Source organism: Pongo pygmaeus, chromosome 2 (genome assembly GCF_028885625.2).
Source record: "Pongo pygmaeus isolate AG05252 chromosome 2, NHGRI_mPonPyg2-v2.0_pri, whole genome shotgun sequence".
NCBI lineage: Eukaryota > Metazoa > Chordata > Mammalia > Primates > Hominidae > Pongo > Pongo pygmaeus.
This window is the reverse complement of record NC_085930.1, coordinates 181,636,947-181,647,546: the sequence shown is the minus strand read 5'-3', so window position 1 is coordinate 181,647,546 and position 10,600 is coordinate 181,636,947.

Genomic DNA, 10,600 nt, shown 5'->3' with positions numbered 1-10,600 from the left:
CCACCGTGCCCAGCCTAATTTTATGTTTTACCATATAAATAGCCAGTTGTCCAACACTGTTTATTGATTAGTCCCTCATTTTCCCTGCTGATTTTAATGTCTCTTCTATCATACACCAAGCTCTCATGGTTCTGTTTCTGTGGGTATTTTTTACTATTGATCTAGTTGTCCATTCCTGCTCTATGCCATGTTTTTATTTAAAAATTATGGTAAAAGATACATAGAATTTATCATTTTAATCCTTTTTGAGTGTACAATTCAGTGGCATTAAGTACACTGATGTTGTTGTGCAACCATCACTACTATTCATAACCAGAAAGTTTTCATGATCCCAAAATGAAATGCTGCACATATTAAACAGTAACATCCCATTACTCCCTGGTAACTACCATTCTCCTTAATTTGTCTATAAACTTAACTCGCTTAAGTATGTCATGTATTATGCAATATTTGCCCTTTTGTGACTGGCTTATTTCACTTACTATAATGTCTTCAAGGTTCTTCCATGTTGTAGAATGTGCCAGAATTTCCTTCCTTTTTAAGGTTGAATAATATTCTATTTTATGTGTATAACCCATTACCCCCCAGTAACTACCATTCTCCTTAATTTGTCTATAAATTTAACTCATTTAAGTATCTCATATGTTATGCAATATTTGCCCTTTTGTGACTGGCTTATTTCACTTAGTATAATGTCTTCAGCATGTGCCAGAATTTCCTTCCTTTTTAAGGTTGAATAATATTCTATTTTATGTGTATAACACGTTTTATTTATCCACTCATTGGTCCATCATACCATCTGGTTTTAACCAAAGTATAGTTGCTTTACTATAAATCTTGATATCAGGGATGTATGTTCCCTTTCTTTAGTCCTGTGGTTCAAAATAATCTGAGCTATTCTTAGCTCTTTTCCCTGTTAATTTAGGAACCACCTAGAAGTTGTGTACATGCAGACACACACACACACACACACACACACACACACACACACACAACCTTTTAGAGATTTTGATAGAATTGCATTGAATTGCTGGATTAATCTGGGGATAGCTTCCATGTTTTAGATACTTAGTTTGATACTTCCCAAACATGAGCGACTGTATCCTCCCATTTATTTAGACCATCTAAAATGACCTCCAATAAGGTTGCATTTATTTACTTATTTTTGACATCGTGAATGGGATCTATGTCTTTTAATGACATTTTAAAGTAGCTGATGCAGGGAGTAGGTATTAACTTTGAGAAACAGTGCGACATAGTGATTGAGAGCATTCTCTCTGGATCCAGATTGATGGAATTCAAATCCTAGTTCCACCACTTACTTGAACAGATTAGTAAATTCTGGGTCCAGTTTCCAACTCTGTAAAACGGGGTGGTTACAGTAGTCCTCTCATATGATTGATGTGAATATTAATAGAGTTTACACTTAACATACTTAGCACAATATCTGGTACATAATACACGCAAACAAAATTTTTAACTATTGGCCAGGCATGGTGGCTCATGCTTGTCATCCCAGCACTTTGGGAGGCCAATGCAGGCAGATCACTTGAGCCCAGGAGTTTGATATTAGCCTGGGCAACATGGCAAAACCTCATCTCTACAAAGAATACAAAAATTAGCCAGGCCTTGTGGCATGGGCCTGTGTTCCCATGACTCAGGAGGCTGAGGTGGGAGAATTACTTGAACCCAGGAGACCAAGGCTACAGTGAGCTGTGATCACACCACTGCACTCCAGCCTGGGCTACAGAGAGAGACCCTATCTCAAAAAAAAAATTGTTAACCATTATTATTATATTGATCTGTACCCATAAACCTTACCAAATTCTCTTATTCAAAGCTTTATGAAGATAGAAAGATCTTCAGTAAAAGGAAACACATAATAAAATATAAAAATCAGAATTATTGTAATTTTATTTGTAAACTCTGTATTTTCTACAATATTGAAAACATAACTGCATAAAACAATTATAAGTCTATGTTAGTGGGTGCATATATAAACATCTAATTTGGGACAATAATATGGAGTTAGGAGGAAGGGATAGAGCTCTAAAGAAGTAAAGGTTTTTTATGAAATTGAAGTTAAGTTGGTATTAATTCAAAATAGATTTTATAACTTTAGGATATTATATATAATCTTTATGGTAATCACAAAGAAAATATTTATAGAATCTACATGAAAGGAAATGAGACGGTAATAAAAAAGTGTCACCATAAAAAGCCAACTAAACACAAGGGAAGGTAGTAATGGAGGAAATGAGGGACAAAGGAAGCTATAAGACACAGAAAACAAATAACAAACGGCAAAAGTCGGTCCTTCCCTGTCCATAATTACTTTAAATATAAATGGATCAAATTCCCCAATAAAATGCTATAGATAGGTAAAAAGGCTAAAAATATTAATTAAAAAAACCATGATCCCACCACATGCTGTCTCTCAGGGACTCATATTAGACCTAGGAACAAACATAGGTTGGAATTGAAAAGATGGAAGAAGATATTATTGCAAATAGTAATCAAAAAGGAACTAGAGTGGTCATACTAATCTCAGACAAAAATAGAGTTTAAGTGTAAAACACTTACAAGAGACAAGGGTTCATCTAGATTGGATTTACAAAGAAGTTGTGAAGAGATAGTCTAGAGAGTTGCTGTATATCCTACATGCAGTTTCCCCAATTGTTAATTTTTATGTTAGTATGATACATTGGTCACAATTAATGAAGCAATACTAATACATAATTATTAAGGAAAGTCCATACTTTATTTAGATTTCCTTAATTTTTACCTAATTTTTTTTCTGTTCTGGAATCCTATCCAGGATACCATGTTACATTTAGTCTTCCTTTCTTTTTAAGACTCCTCTAGACAATGGCAGTTTCTCAGATGATCATTGTTTTTGAAGCCTTTACAATTTTGAGGAGCAAGCAGGTTTTCTGTAGATAACACTTTATCAGGTTAAAGAAATTACTTTCTATCCCTAGCTTCCTAAGAGTGTCAATATGAATAGGTTATTGAATGCTTTGTCTAGATATATTGAAATAATTATATGATTTTTTGATCCATTTACCTGTTAATAGGTGCCTGCATTAATAGATTTTTTTCTAATGGTAAATTATTCTTATAATCTTGAGACAAACTCTAATTGATCGTGTTATTTATTATGTACAGTAGTGAATTTAGTTTGCCAATATTTTACTTAGGAATTTTACTTATGTTTAATTTATGTTTGTTAATAAGATTGTTTTAAAATTTTTCTTCCTCATTGTATTCATATGCCATTTTGGTGTCAAGATTACACTAACTTCCTAAAATAAGGCAGGGAGTTTTTCCTTTTACAGAAGAGTAGAATTTTGATAACTGGTTCAGTTTATTTAATGATTACACATATATTCATATGATTAATTTCTTTTTGTTTATTTCACATTTATCTAAAAAATATTCAAATGTTTGAACATTTATTAGCATTGATTTGTGAATAACTGATGCATATTCCACAAAATCATTCTCCAGTTAGCCTATCTTGATATAAAGCATTTTGGTTTTTAACTCAAACACTTTGTGGAACATAGGTATCTCTTACTACAACATATTTCAGATGGGTAGTTTGCAAATATTTTCTGCCATTATATGGGTTGTCTCTTCACTTTGTTGGTTTTTCATTTGTTATGCAGAAGCTTTTTAACTTAATATGATCACATTTGACCATTTTTGCTTTTGTTGCCTATGCTACTAGGGCATTACCCAAGAAATTTTTGCTCAGACCAATGTCAAGGATACAGGATAGAGTGGCAGTTAACCAGAGGCTGGAAAGAGTGTAGTGGCTGTGGGGGTCAGCAGGGGTCGGGGGTTGGGAATGAGGTGGGGATGCTTAATGGGTAAAAAAAAAATAGTTAGAAAGAATGAATAAGACCTAATATTTGATAGCACAGCAGGGTGACTATAGTCAATAATAATTTAATTGTATATTTTAAACTAACTAAAAGATGATAGTTGGATTATTTGTAACAAAAAGGATGAATGCTTGAGGGGATGAATGCCCAATTTTCCTTGATATAGTTATTAGACTATTGCACGCCTGTACCAAAATTTCTTATGTACCCCATAAATGTATACACAAATGTATACACCTACCATGTATCCACAAAAAAATAAAAAAATAGAATGGGCCCAGTGGCTTACACCTGTAATCGCAGCACTTTGGGAGACAGAGGCAGCAAAACACCATCTCTACAGAAAATACAAAAATTAGCTAGGCATGGTGGCACACACCTGCAGTCCCAGCTACTTGGGAGACCAAAATGGGAGGATCACTTGAGCCCAGGAAGTGAAGGTTGCAGTGAACCAAGATCTCGCCACTGCACTCCAGCCTGGGTGACAGAGTGAGACCTTGTCTCAAAAAATAAATAAATAAAAAGTAAAAGAAAAAAAAGAAAAAATATTTTTCAAGCAAAGTTTAGAAGTGAAAAAGTTAATTTGCCTCTACAAACCTCAGTTCAGTAGTTTAAACAAAACATATTCTGAGAAAATTCTCAAATTACATCCCACATACCATTGATATTCATGTTAGAATTACATGTAGACATTTCAAACAGTATGAACGGAGACAATTTAGGGAATATGCTTCTTGGATGTTAGTAGTACTATGTGAGGCAGCAAAGGGTCACAAACGGAAAGAAACCAAGCCCACAAACAAAACTAATTTCAAAAGGTGTTTTTTTGTTTGTTTGTTTGTTTTTGGGGGACAGAGTTTCAATCTTGTTGCCCAGGCTGGAGAGCAATGGTACGATCTTGGCTCACCGCAACCTCCGCCTACTGGGTTCCAGCGATTCTTCTGCCTCAGCCTCCCAAGTAGCTGGGATTATAGGCATGTGCCACCACGTCCAGCTAATTTTGTATTTTTAGTAGAGATGGGGTTTCTCCATGTTGGTCAGGCTGGTCTTGAACTCTCGACCTCAGGTGATCCACCCACCTTGGCCTCCCAAAGTGCTGGGATTACAGGAGTGAGCCACTGCACCTGGCCACTAACCTCAAAAGTTTTTATAAATAGATGTTCGACACCACAGTAAATATATCCACCCTTCCAAAGGAAGCTCTCTTTGCAGAAACACATAAAAATATCTTGGAAGGTTTTGAAATCTCAGACTAAAGAACTACCAAATTTTGTCTGTGTGCAGTGGCTCACGCCTGTAATCCCAGCACTTTGGGAGGCTGAGGCAGGCAGATCATGAGGTCAGGAGATCGAGACCATCCTGGCTAATACGGTGAAACCCCATCTCTACTAAAAATACAAAAAATTAGCCAGGTGTGGTGGCATGCTCTTGTAGTCCCAGCTACTGGGGAGGCTGAGGCAGGAGAATTGCTTAAACCCGGGAGGCAGAGGTTGCAGTGAGCCGAGATCGCACCACTGCACTCCAGCCTGGGAGACAGAACGAGATTCCCTCTCAAAATAAATAAATAAATAAATAAATAAATAAATAAATAAATAAATAATGAACTACTGAATTCGTGCAGCTGGATGTGCAATGTCAATTTGCCGAAGAGATTATTGATTAAAAAAAACCCGAAGAGTAGCTAACCAAACCACTAAATGCAGCTGACGTCAAAGAATTTATGGCAGTGCAAAATAATGTCCTTGACCATGGTGGCAATATGATAAAAGCCTTTCTTTCAAAAATGGCCCAATGTCTTTTTGGAACCAGAGAAAGACGTGTATGAAAGTAAACAAGAGGAGCATCAGCAAAGAACAAAGCTCTATTTAGCAACTTTCTTCATCCAAAAGCATCAAACCCCATTCCCTGAGAAATGGATATAGCAACATCAACATGATGGAGAATATCTTATCAGATCCTGAAATTGACCCTCCACCACCTAACTCCTCTGTGCCATCACCTGCCACAACCAATGACAAACCATTACAGGTTTAACCCCCTTCCTTATGTATCTTCTCAACTTTCTTCTACCTTAAATTTCTACTTCATTTAGTAAATATAAGCCACCTTGTTTTGCTTGTATGTTTTGTCTACAGTTTTTCAATCGATTTATTTTGCATCTTATTTGTTTAGCTATATTAGAAATGCAATTTTTGGTCCAGTGTACTAGATGTACATGCTATTACATAGAAAGTCACTGTTAACAACTATATTAGTTGTTTTGTTATTTGGGTTTTAAATTACATTTTAACTTTTAAAAAGAAAATCTTATCCATTGGTGAGGGGCCAAGATGGCTGAATAGGAAATGCTCTGGTCTGCACCTACCAGCAAGACCAATGCAGAAGGCAGGTTATTTCTGCATTTCTAACTGAGGTACCCAGTTTATCTCACTAGGACTGGTTAGGCAGTGGGTGCAACCTATGGAGAGTGAGTAGAAGCAGGGTGTGGCGTTGCTTCACCTAGGAAGTGCATGGAGCCAGGGGACCGCCCTCCTTGAGCCAAGAGAAGCGTGAGGGACTCTGCTACCCAGCCAGGTTACTACACTTTTCCCACGGTTTTTGCAATCCACAGATCAGGAGATTCCCTCTTGTGCCAACACCACAAGGGCCCTAGGTTTCAAGCACAAAACTGGGTGGCTATTTGGGCAGACACTGAGCTAGCTGCAGGAGTTTCTTCTTTTTGTACCCCAGTGGCACCTGGAACCCCAGTGAGACAGAACTGTTCACTCCCCTGGAAAGGGGGCTGAAGGCAGGGAGCCAAGTGGTCTTGCTCAGTGGGTCCCACTCCCACAGAGGCCAGCAAGCTAAGAACCACTGGCTTGAAATTCTCACTGCCAGCACAGCAATCTGAAGTTGACCTGGGACCATCAAGCTTGGAGTGGGGGAAGGGACGTCTGCCATTACTGAGGCTTTAGTAGGTGGTTTTCCCCTGACAGTGCTAAGGAGGCTGGGAGGTTGGGACTGAGCAGAATTCACCACAGGGCAGCAAAGTGACTGTGGCCAGACTGCTTCTCTAGATTCCTCTTAACTGGGGAGGGCATCTCTGAAGGAAAGGCAGCAGCCCCAGTCAGGAGCTTACAGAAAAAATGCCCATCTCCTTGGGACACAGCACCTGCAGGAAAGGACTGCTGTGGGCACAGCTTCAGCAGATTTAATCTTTCCTGCCTGCCGGCTCTGAAGAGAGCAGCTGATCCTGACAAGGAGGATTCTCCAAGCACAGTGCACCAGCTCTGCTAAGGGATAAACTGCCTCCTCAAGTGGGTCTCTGACCCCCATGCCCCCTGACTGGGAGAGACCTCCCAACAGGGGTTGACACATACCTCATACAGGACAGCTCTGGCTGGCATCAGGCCAGTGCCCCACTGGGATGAAGATTCCAGAGGAAGGAGCAGGCAGCAATCTTTGCTGTTCTGTAGCCTCCACTAGTGATATCAGGTGTAACAGGGTCTGGAGTAGACCCCCAGCAAACTGCAGCAGACCTGAAGAAAAGGGTCCTGGCTGTTAGAAGAAAAATTAACAAACAGAAAGCAACAACATCAACATCTACAAAAAAGACCCCCACACAAAAAACCCACCCAAAGGTTATCATCCTCAAAAATCAAAGGTAGATAAATCCATGAAGATGAGGAAAAACCAGTGCAAAAATGCTGAAAATTCCAAAAACCAGAATGCCTCTTCTCCAAATGATCACAACTGCTCTCCAGCAAGGGCACAAGACTGGAAGGAGAAAGAGATTGATGAATTGACAGAAATAGGCTTCAGAAGGTAGGTAAAAACAAACTCCTCTGAGCTAAAGAAGCCTGTTCTAACCCAATGCAAGGAAGCTAAGAACCTTAATAAAAGGTTACAGGAACTGCTAACTAGAATAAGCAGTTTAGAGAAGAACATAAATGACCTGATGGAGCTGAAAAACACAGCATGAGAACTTCGTGAAGCATACACAAGTATCATTAGCTGAATGGATCAAGCAGAAGAGAGGATATCAGAGACTGAAGACTGCCTTACTGAAATAAGCTATGAAGGCAAGGTTAGAGAAAAAAAGAATGAAAAGGAACAAACAAAGCCTCCAAGAAATATGGGACTATGTGAAAAGACCAAACGTATGATTGATTGGTTTACCTGAAAGTGACAGAGATAATGGAACCAAGTTGGAAAACACACTTCAGGATATTATCCAGGTGAAGTTCCCCAACCTAGCAAACAGGCCAACATTCAAATTCAGGAAATACAGAGAACACCACTAAGATAGTCCTTGAGAAGAGCAACCCAAGACACATAATCATCAGATTCTCCAAGGTTGAAACGAAGGAAAACATGTTAAAGGCACCCTGAAAGAAAGGTCAGGTTACTTACAAAGGGAAGACTCTCAGACTAACAGCAGATCTCTCTGCAGAAACCCTACAAGCCAGAAGAGAGTGGGGGCCAATATTCAACATTACTAAAGAAAACAATTTTCAACCCAGAATTTCATATCCAGCTAAACTAAGCTTCATAAGTGAAGGAGAAATAAAATCCTTTACAGACAAGCAAATGCTGAGGGATTTTGTTACCACCAGGCCTGCCTTATTCTACCAGAGGTAGAAATAGGAGCTGATACCATTCCTTCTGAAACTCTTCCAAACAATAGAAAAAGAGGGACTCCTCTCTAACTCATTTTATGAGGTCAGCATCATCCTGCTATCAAAACCTGGCAGAGATACACAAAAAAAATTTCAGGCCAATATCCCTGATGAACATTGATGTGAAAATCCTCAATAAAATACTGGCAAACTGAATCCAGAAGCATACAAAAAAGCTTATCCACTATGATCAAGTCAGCTTCTTCCCTGGGATGCAAGGCTGGTTCAACATACACAAATCAATAAACGTAATCCATCACATAAACAGAACCAATGACAAAAACCACATGATTATCTCAATAGATGCAGAAAAGGCCTTTGATACAATTCAACATCCCTTCATGTTAAAAACTCTCAATAAACCAGGTATTGATGAAACACATCTCAAAATAATAAGATCTATTCGTGAAAAACCCATAGCCAATGTCATACTGAATGGACAAAATCTGGAAGCATTCCTTTGAAAACCAGCACAATACAAGGATGCCCTCTCTCACCACTCCTATTCAACATAGTATTGGAAGTTCTGGCCAGGGAAATCAGGCAAGAGAAATAAATAAAGGGTATTCAAATAGGAAGAGAGGAAGTCAAATTGTCTCTGTTTGCAGATGGCATGATTGTATATTTAGAAAACCCCATCCTCTCAGCCCCAAAACTCCTTAAGCTGATAAGCAACTTCAGCAAAGTCTCAGGATACAAAATCAATATGCAAAAATCACAAGCATTCGTATACACCAATAATAGACAAGCAGAGAGCCAAATCATGAGTGAACTCACATTTACAATTGCTACAAAGAGAATAAAATACCTACAATATTACTTACAAGGGATGTGAAGGACCTCTTCAAGGAGAACTACAAACTTCTGCTCAAGGAAATAAGACAGGACACAAATAAATGGAAAAAAAATCCATGCTAATGGATAGGAAGAATCAATATTGTGAAAATGGCCATACTGCCCAGAGTAATTTATAGATTCAATGCTATTCTCATCAAGATACCTTTGGCTTTCTATGCAAAATTAGAAAAAACTACTTTAAATTTCATATTTAAAAAAAAGCCCGTATAGCCAAGACAATCCTAAGCAAAAAGAACAAAGCTGGAAGCATCACACTACCTGACTTCAAACTATACTACAAGGCTACGGTAACCAAAACAGCATGGTGCTGGTACCAAAACAGATATATAGACCAATGGAACAGAACAGAGGCCTCAAAAATAACATCACACATCTACAACAATTTGATCTTCAACAAACCTGACAAAAACAAGAAATGGGGAAAAATTCCCTATTTAATAAATGGTGCTGAGAAAACTGGCTAGCCATATGCAGAAAACAGAAACTAGACCTCTTCCTTACTCCTTATATAAAAATTAACTCAAGATGGATTAAAGACTTAAATGTAAAACCCAAAACCATAAAAACCCTAGAAGAAAACCTAGGCAATACCGTTCAGAACATAGGCATGGGTAGAGACTCCATGACACCAAAGCAACTGCAACAAAAGCCAAAATTGACAAATGGGGTCTCATTAAAGAGCTTCTTCACTGCAAAAGAAACTATCATCAGAGTGAACAGGCAACCTACAGAATGGGAGAAAATTTTTGCAATCTATCCATCTGACAAAGGTCTAATATTCAGAATCTACAAGGAACCTAAACAAATTTATAAGAAACAACCAAACAATCCCATTAAAAAGTGGGCAAAGGAAATGAACAGACACTTCTCAAAAGAAGACATTTATGCAGCCAACAAACATATGCAAAAAGCTCATCATCACTGGTCATTAGAGAAATGCAAATCAAAACCACAATGAGATACCATCCCACACCAGTTAGAATGGTGATCATTAAAAAGTCAGGAAACAACAGATGCTGATGAGGCTGTGGAGAAATAGGAATGCTTTTACACTGTTGGTGGGAGTGTAAATTAGTACAACCATTGTGGAAAACAGTGTGGTGATTCCTCAAGGATCTAGAACTAGAAATACCATTTGAACCAGCAATCACATTACTGGGTATATATCCAAAGGATTACAAATTATCTGCTATA